Genomic DNA, 13,401 nt, shown 5'->3' on the forward strand with positions numbered 1-13,401 from the left:
GGTCGTCAACGTCGACGGCGATGCCTCGACGCGCGTCATGATTAACCGCCTCGATGTTCCGTCGATGTTCCATGGAAAAAAGGGTCACGAAACGCGAATTAACCGACCGTTGTTATTCCGTTTGCATCGGTTCTTTGCCAGTCCCTTTTCTAAGCTCTACAAATCGATGGATTGCAATAGGCTTTCAGAGATGAATTCTTTTTCGTCCTTACGAGCAAATTTTCTAGCTTATGTTCCTTGCCCCTTGAAAGTGTCGAGACGTTTCTACTAGTATTGAATTCACGTGCTAATAATTAAATTTGTAACTTTAACGTTAAATTTACTGCTCTTAGTAGCGTTCCATTTCATTATTTGTGAGAATTTCTCGGTCTGGTGAACAGAAAAATTTACTGTGTAATTGCCAAATGACCAAACGTGCTGGAATGGTGAAAACGTTTAGATAGCTTCAGAGAATTAAATAGTTTTCGTATTGCAATTGTATCAGTTTTTCAGAGATTGGTTGGGAAGAGCTGGACCTTTGGAGAGAACATGGAAATAAATTTATGGAAAATTGTGGATACATATGCAACAATAAAATTCGCAGTTAACGATATTCAGAATACGAGTACAATGTTTGTAGAAATATTGATGTCTACGAGACATACGTATGAGAGCGTAACTTCTTTTTTCGAATAACAATGTTTTAGTTTACATGCCGTTTTTATTTAAATACGTAAATAACATTTTGTATATTCGTCATATGCATACCGGAGAGTTTACACAAATTTTCGACGCTATGTATTCAAAGCGTATCAAGAAATTTATTGAAATGCTGTGCAAACATGTTTCCATCTTTATTAATCGAATCCAAAGTTATTTTGTTTATACAGCGTATTTTAGGTTCGAGTCGGATATTTAATTTGCTTTGTATTTGTAACTTTTGTAAATACGATCTAACGATGTGTACCTATATCTGTTTTAAATAATTTTATATAATTTAGTTCCCGACACAGTTCAATTTAAAATTAATAATGCAGGAATATTTATAATTACGTATCATTCTAATACAGCGATGCATATATCGTCGTTGTTTATTAACTTATTTGCATATTTCATTATTGCTTATTAAAAGTAATTATATTCAGTGAATCATGTGATCAACAAATTTGTGTGCGTGACGTTATAACGATTTATAATACTTTAACGATAATAAAATAAAACGTTTTTCTTTCTATGAAAATATATTTGCGAAATATAGTAACATCGTCGTATCGCACGCAAAATCTAACCAGGGAGTAAGAAAACTAAATACAAATGAAGAAATTGTATGCATTGTATGTTGATAATGTTTAATAAGGTCTCATATCCATAAATAAACAGGTATTTTTTTAGTTTCATCCATGTATAACACTCGTATCATTAAACTCGTGTATTGAGATTAATTATGGAAAAATAAAGGTTAATTATGTCTATTTGTCCTACATAAAATAAGATATATTTAGATTATATTTACAGGTTCATTTAAAACTTTTTTCTTAGAACTGCTTTCAGACAAACCTAGGTCAACATTCTAAAGTAGGGAAACAGGGTGTAAAAACATTTCTCGCAAGTTTATATTCATAATTGTTGGCAATATTGGCTTAATTAACGTTTTAATCGCATTTATCGTTAGGAGTTTATTCAACTAAAAGAAGAAAAGCAACTGTTCGTTACTTATTAATATGATAATAAACTTGTCGCAAAGATGTATATTTAGTGTGAAAGCACGAAGAAAGAATAACGACATTAACGTAGAAATGTTTTAGAAGAATTTTGCTGTCATATGAATATTAAAGAAAATTACTCGACTGCTCTATCGTTATAAATCCTTTAAATATCTTTCTGTAAAATCTTTTCAGAATTTTTGAAAGAATTATTGAAACGAATACAAGAAAAAAAATTTTTTTGTAAATTTATGATTAATCGGGGATTGCAAGTGGATTTCTTCGCTAAAATATTTGAAAGCATAAATGACGGCTGGCGTATTTAAATTTCTGATTATAACATTACATTGTTTTTTAACAATATTTTTCGTGAATTTATTCAAGCGGTAGAGGAAAAATTCTTTTTTGAAGATAAATTGGTGCATGTATTTATTTAAAATTATTTACAATGATCTGGACTAAAATTTGAAAATATGCGCGCTTTAATCATACATTTGTACAGCTTTAGTCTGCCACATTAATCTGCTGAAGTTAAATAGAAGCTACAGTAGGAGTTATACGTGTATAATGTTACGCAATTTGCACGACATGTTCCAAGACAACATACACACGTATCCTCTGATCTGAGCACAAGCACAAATGCTTTGCACATTGCATTATATTTGCAAATATTGAGATTGACCGATGACGCAGCGAGAGATGATAACATGCAGTTTGATTTATACTACTCGCCATACAATGTGAGCAAACAAATACGATCTCAGCACACCGTGCTCATCTCTTAATATGTACATTTCCTAACTAGATACGGACCAATTAACAGTTTCTTACGCGAAAGAGACGCTGCCTCGGCTATCGTGTTCTTTGTTATAAAATATGAGCTAAAGCTGTTTTAATATCGCAGTAATAAAACATGTTCGAATATGCGTCTCATGATGTCTGATATTAAATTAATGTAAGTAATTAATGATATAATTAGGATTAATGAGAATGTTCTTATAATATTTCAAATGACTTATTTAAAGAAAATTGTTTACTTCGTGGTTGAGAATAAAATAACATTTCAGTTGCTTGAAGATTGCAATTATTATGAAAGAAAGGATTCGGTATCATTTGCTTGTTCTCTAAAAACCTCCTCTCTCATTTTTTGATACTATAGAAAGAAACGAGTATTTTGCACTATGTTGTTATTTCAATTAGAAGAAATTTATAAATCGAGATTATGCTAAGGAAGAAATGATCGTAGATGTAAAGTGAACAGAATTTCGTGGAAATTTCGAACAAATGCCGTAATAATCTACTTTGGATGTGAAATATATTTTCGTTAATAGAACCACGATTACTTGAATTCGGTCGAAAAGTAGGAAGTCAATTTGCAGAAGATTTCTTAACCTGTCATTGTGAAGTTTATTAAAAATTGGAGTATAATAATCTGAAAATGAAAAGTACGCGAGATAATAAAAAATAGAAATGGATTTCACAGCGCAAGATATGAAAAGAAAGCTTAGGTTCTGGAAGAAAGAAGAAATGGACTTTTCATGGCTAGAAATGGTAACATAAGCCTCAACGACTGGTGTCTAAAGGACCGTCAGATCTGAAACAGAAAATTTAATTAGATAATGAAACCTGAGCGAAAAGCGGAAAGAAGCAAGCGAAAATATAAAAGACGGGAAGTACAGAATGAAAACAAAAGGAAGCGAAAAGTGGGAGGCTGGTAGAAAAGGATATTAGTAAAAGGGCAACGAAGGAAAGAAGATCAGGATAGAGGAAATAAAAGGGGAAGGAAAGGAAGACGGTAATACTTGTATTTGAGGATGAAGCGAATCCAATTTTAACATTTTAACGCACACAAACCCTGTAACTATGTTGATTTTGAATAATTTAAAAGAATATAACGAAGTAATTCAATAAGATATAGAACTTCGGAAAGAACTTTGAAATTATAAAAGAGCAACGAAAATCTTGTATAAATAATTTATTAAAACTAACGCAAATCAAATGTCTGCAAATCTCTGCAAAGAATATTTTGCAATTGCGATAAAGCAAAATTAATTTTGAAAAACGATAGATGTATCATTTGGTAATCATCATGGAAATTTGAAATAATTCTTTGTACTTTTTAAAGTTCTCGTCGCCTAAAATTCTTTCAAACGCGGATCCTCGACATTTCCAGCTGATCTATTTTCTAAGATATCCGTACGGTTATCCTACATCTCCGACAAAAATGGAGGAAGAAAGGATTCCTATATGCACCAAAAGACTTCGGAGCAAGTGCTAAGCTATCAGAAAGCATTTTCTCGTTTCCTCTATTTCCTAACCTGATCCTTTCGGAATAATGTTTCCATTTCTGACGTAATGTAAAGTCTGATTGCTTATCATACGCTCATAGCTACTGTTCCTCTAATCAGTCCTCTGACATTTGATAGCTACGTGACTCGAAGTCACTGCTTGTTGTCTGATACCTGAGGTGTTCAACCGTGTGCCTACGTTAAGGGTTCTATTCAGTTTCCACGAAAACTGAACTACATTGAATTACTTATCGAGTTATGTTTAACGGCCCTTAAATTAGATCGCAATAATATTACGTTTAAGTAGCGTGAAGATTATGTAACTTCACTTTCTTAACACAATTGTTACATTTATGCTGAATACTAATTAATTAGAGATAGCTCCCGCGTAATAATTTTCTCCCCTTTGTGAAATACGCTGTCATCGTTACTGCAACGTGAATTGCAATATTACACGGTTCTTTTGGTCAGATTTTCGTTATTTCATTCATCGAGTAATAATCAATTATAGACGTATTCTCCGAAGCTTTAATAATCAATAATTGTCTATCAATGATAATAGGTAATCATTTCTATCATCAAAATAATATCTATTGACTAATATATGTATAATTTTCTGTTAATAATAACGTACATATAAAAATAACAAAATAGAATGGGGGCATCATTTAAATAAAATATTTGAAAACTGATTATTTAAATGATACTACACTGTTTGTTAAATATATTAAATATTACCTTGATATAATTCCGCGTTAGATTATTTAAATAAACAGACGATGTTTCTTGAAATTACTTCACGAGATAGCAATCAGATGAAATAATGTTTCATTTTATTTGAAGAAATGTTTCCACAAATATAATGTCTCCATTTTCTATACTATCATGTCGACATAGTAAATTGCCTCACTCCAAGTTTGTTAATTTCATTTTATTTTATTTTATTTCATTAATTTTCTACCAAAATCAAATACCATACATCGTACGAGGTAACAACAGTCAAAAAGGACAGCAATGTTCCAAGTAAAAATATTTGACGTTAACAAACCAAACTTTTATAATCGATGACTATAAATCTCATCGATCGAATCGTTTTTCAAACGAATCGCGCTGAACTGAATGCCTAAAGCACAACCAATAGCTTGATGACCAGTCGTCTGCGAAAGTTTCTAATTAATTTTTATATGAAAGTGATTCAAAAGCGAGGTAACGAAAAAGAAAGGAAGTCCGAGAGAGAAAGGACAAGGGACGGAAAGAGAAAGATGCAGGAGCAGAATTCAGAGACGAGTAAGCGGCTATGGAAGCGAAGATCCTTCGTCCTCGGAAACTTTCTGCAGCTGCCAGTGCCAAGATATTATTCAACCGGCGCAGACCTTTATTAACTTCCAAATTAACCGTTGTATCGAAAATTATTCTCGGAAGAAAATGACGAAGCTTCTTGTAGCGATGCATTATACCGGTTGATAGACTAAGCCAAAATACATGACCCGCGATTATTCCTACTTCCGGCATCAGCCGGGTATCCGTAAAACAATTCCGGGCGAAGTACGTTTAATCCAGTTGACTAACTTTAATTATATTCTAGAAATTCTTCGCATTTTCGATAATTCGAAACAACGATTAGCCGGATTTACAAAGACTTAAACTTGCTTGCACACACATACATTTCAAACATTCGCGCGTTGTTTTTGTTTGTAGAAAGAAATAATATTAGCGTCGTGCGATAATATTGGTTAAAACACTGTCAAAGTAGTAACAAATTTTTCTGGCCAGTGAATGAACGAGTTAAGACGCTGCGGCAAAAATCGCGAAACACGTGGATCGTCGAGAAATCGTATGTTTCTCATATAGTAAGAACCAGGACGAGTCGAGAAATCGTAGCTACCGTGTGGTAATTAGAAACTGCTGTTTCATAGAACGAAAGGGAGTTTAACTTTCGTGCAAATTTTTCTATTTATTCCCTTCCTTCAGCCTACTTGTTGTGCATGATTCTTGTCTTCGCATAATATCGAATACAAATTATATCCTTGTCTCAGCTAACAGAATGATATGACGCAATTCTGGACATTGTGGTAATAAACATAGTTCGTGTACAAAGATATCGTTCGAGGTTTATTTGTAAAGTTATAAGCTATTCGGTTTCTATAATCTTTGATCTCATAGTAAAATACTTAAAACGCGCACAGTTCCTTTATATCTTAAGGAAGTTCGCAGGAAAACACCGCCTTATTCCCAGTTTGCCGAGAAAACACGCGTAAGCTCATCCCCAAACAATCGATCGCCACGTCGTCAATTCGCTTTGATCTTAACCCAAGAAAAGCGATAAAACTACATATATATAGAGAGAGAGAGAGGGAGTGGAGGGAGCAATATTTTTAATCGCCTAGCAGTATTTCGTAGAGATGTTAGCGCTAAACGTTATTCCCGTGCGATGATTAAGACCCAAGATCCGGCGAACAAATATTCTGATATTCAACGATCAAGAGCATTCTATCCTAAACTTTGTCTGAACAACGTTTAATCGTTACCATCGTTATCCAAGTTCTAGCTTTGTAAAGACAATGTTTGAAATTTATGGCGGCAGTTCGTATAGCTAGCATGAAAATTGCCAGAACTGAAGGTAATATTGCTCAAACGTTAGGAGCTTACTGTTGTACGGAAGACTTACTTTGCTTAAATAAGAAGGTAAATGAACGCGAAGAAATATTATGCAGCAAATAGTAATTAAAGACGAGTATCTACTTAGATATTGTTACGTATCTCGAGAAAGAGAATTAGCGCAAAGTTAATTTTTAACTTGAGAATGCTTTGTGAAAAAATCCATTTATTCGTTTGCTCATACAACTTGTAATACGACTTACGCCAGAGCAGACCTAGAACTTTTTCACTTTATTCTCGCAATTGTGATAGTTACATTGTCGTTTTCTACTGCATTACAAAAGAAAAATATAATACGTTTATAATAATAAATGGCATGTCCTTTATTACCCTTAATAACAAATGTATTAATATAATACATTTCTTTCTATTATATATTCCTATCAAATTCAAATATTTAGCAATTAAAGTATTTAGGCACGCGTAACATAAATCCACATCGATTTAACGACAGGACATTAAGAAAACCGAGATCATATCACGTGAGGCACCTTTATCCATATTTCGTCCGTTACCATCTTGATAATCGGGCTCGTTATTGGCTATAGAATGGGTCACTTGTTTCTTTCCCATGAGGTAACTTCGATTCGAAAAAAGAAAAGCGAGGTTACACGGGTGGACGAGGAATAGACAATCGAATAGAGGAGAAAAGACAAATAGAAAGAAAAGAAGTAACGGAACACTGGTACGAACAAAATCCTAACGCTCTGGAACTAAATTAAAGAGAACGGAAACCTTTTCTCGTTTGACCTAGGAAGACATCAAAGCCGAAATTGTTCAACTTGTCCGTAGAAGCGCTGGAGATTCACACTACACTGTTCTTTCACACTACACTCGATCGCTTCTTTTTATTCGGTTTCTTTTTTAACCCATGTAATTTCGTTCGGTTTCACCGTTCGAACCATTTTATTTCGTTACGTAATTTACGTAATTTCGTCGCGCGGCGAAACATATTATCCGGTAATTCGTTTTTTCCTCGAATCGACGGGAAAAGAGAGAAGAAAGAAGAGCGAGCATTACCGTTGGACAGTGGCCGATTGCGAATTTAGATTAAGCGAAGTGAAAAAGGGACGCGGTCGCGGCCGAAACTTCCTACTCAAGCAGTAAATAAAAGAGTGAGCCAAGGATTTTGTAGCTAGTCGAATATTCGATTCAGTCGTCGGGGAAATAAAACGCAACGACAGAAACAGACGAAATTACCATCGAAGAATCGTTAATGAATTTTTTCTCTATTTCTACGCTTGCTACCGGACCGGTTACGAACATCCAGTAAAGCACGGCTTAAAATAATGCCGTCGTTAAAACTGACAATCGATTTCTTTCGTCCTTTTCAATCGTTGGCCAGCAAGCGCGATAACAAAAGAAAATGACAATCGAGTCGTTTGCGATGTAGAAGGTGCGAAAAAAGCGACGAACGTTGATGAAAATTCGCACCTTTTCCGGTTAATCGATTTTAATATCTATTTAATATATTTAATATGTATGTCCAATTAAGTACCCATCTTGTAAAAAAAAAAATACTAACGATTTTATAAATCTACTTAGATAAATTATACACGCAGGGATGAGCAGCTACAGTTGGAACATTATTTTGGATATCTTGTCTACATATGAAAATAAAACTAATCTTCTATTGGTTAAGGCATGATCTAACTATATCGAGGAATATACGTTTGAATGGTTTAGTGATAACAAATTGCTTGTACCTGCATTTTGTCGATAATCATGGTTATGCATATTCAAAGCGCATATTCTGTCAGCGACACGTACTTTGTTGCTATGGTTATTATGGGCGACATTTGACTCGAGATATTTAATTTACGTGTTAAAATCTTCAATAGACGACATAATCCATCGCCATGCACTGGTCAACGCAAACTATTTTCAATACAATGTATTTTACGCGAGGATGTTAATTTTGAAAAGAATTAATGTAAAACAGATGTTTATTATATACGATACTTAAGAAAATATCGTATAAAAATATTTTTAATCTAGGAATTTTCATTGCAAATGTAGGGTGTAGAAACGTAGAATGTTTGAGATTAAATTCGTTGTATCGAATAATAAAATAATTCTACGAATTAACGATAGATTCCGATTTCTATATAATAATGAAAATATCGTCATTTAATTAGAGACAAGAATTATTCCATTGTTCGTGATAAACGTTTATGATCATCGTATAAATGCTTCACGATAAAATCGAAAACATACATTTTCCTAATGTTTGAATAACAATTCTCAACGAGATAATGAATAGATCATAATCGTAAGGTTTGGTTAAACATTTTAGCAACAACTAGTGGACTTAATTAGATCTGATGGGGAGGTGAAACGTGGCTAGCTATGGCCACGCTAAAGTCACTTCTGTTTTCTACCTATCTCATAATCCTCGTAAACTTCGCGCGCATGATGTATCTTGTTAAAACTTTCGATGTGCACGCTTAACTTCCGGAAATTCCACGGTATTATATAGTACGACAATAATGTACCGAAGAATAAATTTGCTAATCAATTTGCGTGTATATGTTTATCACTTGGAGTGTATAGTCGCGTGTGAAAAACACGTCATACATGTATTAATGCGTACGATAGTAACATTTACGATAGAGAGAGTCATCTGTTGCTAGTATACATCCTATTCGGATAAACTGTACTCTCGAATTCAATTACATACTTGTTTAATGAAAAATTATAATTCCTGTCATTTTATCGTTGGAATTATCGTATTTCACACGTTAATGTATTTAATCTCTAATAGCGGTTATAAATTTTATTTATTCCCTCGCATTTATTAATGGATAGGATAACACGCTTCACTACCAAGATTTAATAAACGAGGTAACTGCGTTGTGTACACGCATGTACACGTATAGTATGCAGATAGGTAGTTTCTGGGTAGATCTGTATATATGCATTGTAAATGTTAAAGCCCGAGTGTCCTAACGTAGCGCAACGTGTAATTCTCCGTGTTTGTTGAACCCTGTGTACTTTTTCTTCTTCATTTCGTTCGAAAATATTCCTAAAATATATAGAATTATATTATCGTATCACGTGTACAAAATTTTCCATGTCACTGCGACTAGCGGAGATAATCAAGGAAGCGTTCCAATTTCCTATAAACGATCACAGAATCTTTCTTCATTTTCAACCGTGTTCATTACGCTTACACGTAAACAATCGCGAGTAAGAAGTGAAATGACGATCGTCAATCTCTTGCAAAGCTGTCACGTGACAAAAGATTGCCACGACAAAGGAAGGTGGCTAGGAAGAAGTTAAGAAAGAGGTAAAATCGATAGAAAGTTTGGAGCACAATGGCGAAGAACAAGCAGCAGCGAGTGCGTTAGATTGTGCAGCGATATTACGAGCTGCAGAGCCACCATTAGGCTCGCCGTAGGAACATTCTGTCTGCTGGAGAAGAGGAAAATCGGTACCTGCCACGAGTGTGAAGCCGAACCAGAACGAGAACAGTGTGAGGGAAAGGAAGACAGAGACAAGGAGTAACAGAACAGGTTTCGAACAGATTGAACCGAGCTACCAACCGATTACAGCCATGGAAATTCTTAGCAAGAAGAAAGGAATAATTATCCTGTAATTATCGCAGCAGGTCTCATCGTGCTCGCGTGAAACGCCTTTCAATTCTGGCGCGTATTCATACGGAAGGTGGTGAGTCGAGTAAATGGAATAATAGCCGGTCTTGTCGTGGCTCAGAGAACTCTCGTTTCCTGTTAATTTTGCCAAACTACCAGTTACGAATATTACTCCACATATTATGTAAATGATAATCTTACTAAGGAAATATTCCCTCGTGTTACGTTCTTTCCGATCTGTCTCATTTTCAATTACCACGAGAAACGATACTGTCTTGTTGTTTCTTTCCCTTTTTCATAAAAAGTTCTGGAAAATATTTCATTGCACAGGGATCTCATCCGCTAACATCTTAGCGATCTCCTTCGATGATTGATAGCACTACGGGTTCCCAGGAAAGTATCAAAATCTTTAATCATATTCAATGCTCGACCAGCATAATCGAATAACTCTGGCCGATTCAACGATTCAGTCGAGGAATTCTTTAATAAGGAATTCGTTAATAAGCGTTCCAGGACTGCCATTCGGTTCAAACCACGGGCCCCTCCACAAGCGTTTTTCAACATCGGAAGCAATCATACCTTAAATGCTCTCGTTAACCACAACAGCAGCAGCATTCATAGCACCGACACTGCGGTGTCATTTCAGCCAACCTGGTGCGTGGTTGTCATTGCGGTTTGCAAGCGCCATTCTGGTATCATCAGTAACAGCGCCTCGAAATATCCACTGAACCTGACAAGTGTCGGCATATAGGCGAATTTAGCTGAACAGATCCAAGTGAAGGTTGCGGTAGGTCTTCGTCAATCATCCTTCCGTATCTACGCACTGGAGCTCGCTGATGAAATTCCCTATGTTTTGTCACTCGCTCGCTGACGTTTTACGAACATTACCTCTTCCTGAACGACCTCGTTCTCTTCTTATATGCGGAACAGTCGAATGCGTTCGGTAACCAGCTGCGCTTGTCGTTACGGTAGAATTCCATTTATCTGAACTTGTCAAGAAACAAACAGTTTATCTAGTTGGCATTCATATAACAGGAGTTTACGTTCAGATAAGCGAATTCAATCAGCAAGGGTTCGGTTAATCGGACATCGATTAAAATTTCGTTCCAGTAAGTGGAGTTCTACTGTATAATTGTGTTACTGCTGTTTCTATTCTATTTATTCCGAAATATCTTCGTGATAATAATGGTAGCAAGTTATAGTGCATTGGAAATCAATTTTTAAAGAGTGGATTAATTTCAACTCACTGTACGAGCAATTAATACAGTGATAAAATACACACGCGTTATTGACGGTTCTGGTATATATATATAGTTAAAGAGGAAGTTGACACTCGATACAGATCCTCTCGTATATTGACATAGATCATAGCAAATGCTACTAGAACGGCCCGGCGAGATCATAAATTGTGGCGAAACGATCACTCGAATCGATGATTTCTGACAACGATAACTCACATCAAACAATCGGTCACCATGCATTCTGTCAAAACGATTTGAATCACATCACTTTAGCGATGTGAGAGCTTCCTTCTTCTTATGACATATGTACATCCCATAACGTGCCCTGTCCGCTTATCATGATATATTTTCTGATTCACCGTGATTTATGATTTATATATTACACTGTACGCCCACGTATACCAATACATTTAGCCTGTTCTTCGAATTGTCGCAAACTACGAAAGAATATAAAAAACGTAATTATTCACTGAAACATTATTAATACCGAAGAGAAGCATTACATTAGCGATGAATAGAGGATTGAATTAAAAACTTGGAAAAGCGATGTGGTAAATTTTTAAACATGCAATCACATTCAGTTCAAAACTGGAACGCGCATTATTTATTCACGGTGAAGTATGATTCATGACTCCCCTGTTGGTGTTGGTTAATCTGAAAGAATTTGTATTTGCTAGACTGCGCGAACCCACGAATGAAATTTCTCAAAGCTTTCAAAATGAATTTTTAAACGAATGCATAGACAGAGTTTAAACTACTTTAAATTTTACAAGGATTCGCTTGATCATATTACATCCTACGGTTCGCTTTCCTATAGCTATAATCAGATTTCCATCAAAAGATTTTTAATACCGTGCAATAATGTCAGTGATATTATATGCAGGTCTTGTATATCGGTATTCGTAACAACCTTCTTACATTTCTCGATAAAAATATTTCAAAAAGATAAATATTTCAACGAATTACGAAATAGAGCAAATTTTGTTTAATTTTGCTGAATAATATCTATTCCTACAGCTCCATGATAATATTAACTATTATTTAGAATAAGATTAACGCTAGGAATTTTGTTCGATCTCTTTGGCAAACAACACTTTGATCGTGCTATTCGTGTTAGATCGTGTTGTACCCAGTAATTATCGTAATAAAATTTTGAAATTTCCTTTGAACTCAAATTTCGTAGAACACGCAATCTCCTACTCTTTGAGCGTGATAAACAGCCTAGGAGATTTCCTATCGGCGAGTAAAGACATAAACAAATGATTTCTAACATTTCTCGTTTTAGTTTGTATGTTTTTTGTTTGATTACAATATTTCCTGTTTACTTGCTAAATGCAAAAGAAATAATCAAATGTTTTAACAAGTTTTTTTCGATATTTAAGAATGAGGTTTATAGTTTTTTGCATAAATATAACGTTATAGTCAAATGTTATCGAAGAAACACGAAAATATTTTATATGTTTTGTATTATTCTTTTAAAAAAACGTCTTTCACTATACGTAGACTGCCGATGAGCCTGCTATGCTTCCATCAGATGTAGGAGAAACAGACAAATATATCATAATCAATGTCAAACAATTATCCTCGTCAGAGCATTTCTGTATCGGTATTTCGAACTCAAATCATTTTTAGATGGATAAGCTCAGTACTGTTTAATGCATAAATCCTTCAATTAATAATACTAGTAATTTCAAATTTCAAAGGTCTAGTACGCGTATTAAAATTTCACGAAAAAAAAAAAAAAAACGGAGGCAGTTTATACGTAGATTTATAAAAGACTTAATTTAATTAATAAAGTTTGGTAGAGAAATTATTGCTAAGAGAAATAACGTTTTAGTATCTTCTATACGTTAACTTTGGGTATTTTATATATTTTTACATTTTATCATTATTTTAAAAATTTCAACATATTTTTAAAATCCGTAATCTACTTATTATT

At 34.5% G+C, this 13,401-nt stretch overlaps 1 protein-coding gene and 1 long non-coding RNA gene across 2 annotated transcripts in view; one reads left to right on the forward strand and one right to left on the reverse strand.

The window, feature by feature from the left end:
• LOC117230729 (suppressor of lurcher protein 1) overlaps positions 1-13,401 on the forward strand; it is a 524,767-nt gene that overhangs the window by 121,761 nt on the left and 389,605 nt on the right. The gene's annotated exons all lie outside the window — the stretch shown is intronic.
• On the reverse strand, positions 2,994-11,849 carry LOC117230733. Its single transcript, XR_004492832.1, has 4 exons — positions 11,679-11,849; positions 11,110-11,205; positions 10,801-11,037; positions 2,994-3,276 (listed from the first exon to the last, which is right to left on the reverse strand). It is a non-coding gene; the product is annotated as an uncharacterized LOC117230733 (long non-coding RNA).

This window comes from Bombus vosnesenskii, unplaced genomic scaffold (assembly GCF_011952255.1).
Source record: "Bombus vosnesenskii isolate JDL3184/JDL3185 unplaced genomic scaffold, Bvos_JDL3184-5_v1.1 scf7180000013267, whole genome shotgun sequence".
In the NCBI taxonomy this organism is placed as follows: Eukaryota; Metazoa; Arthropoda; class Insecta; order Hymenoptera; family Apidae; genus Bombus; species Bombus vosnesenskii.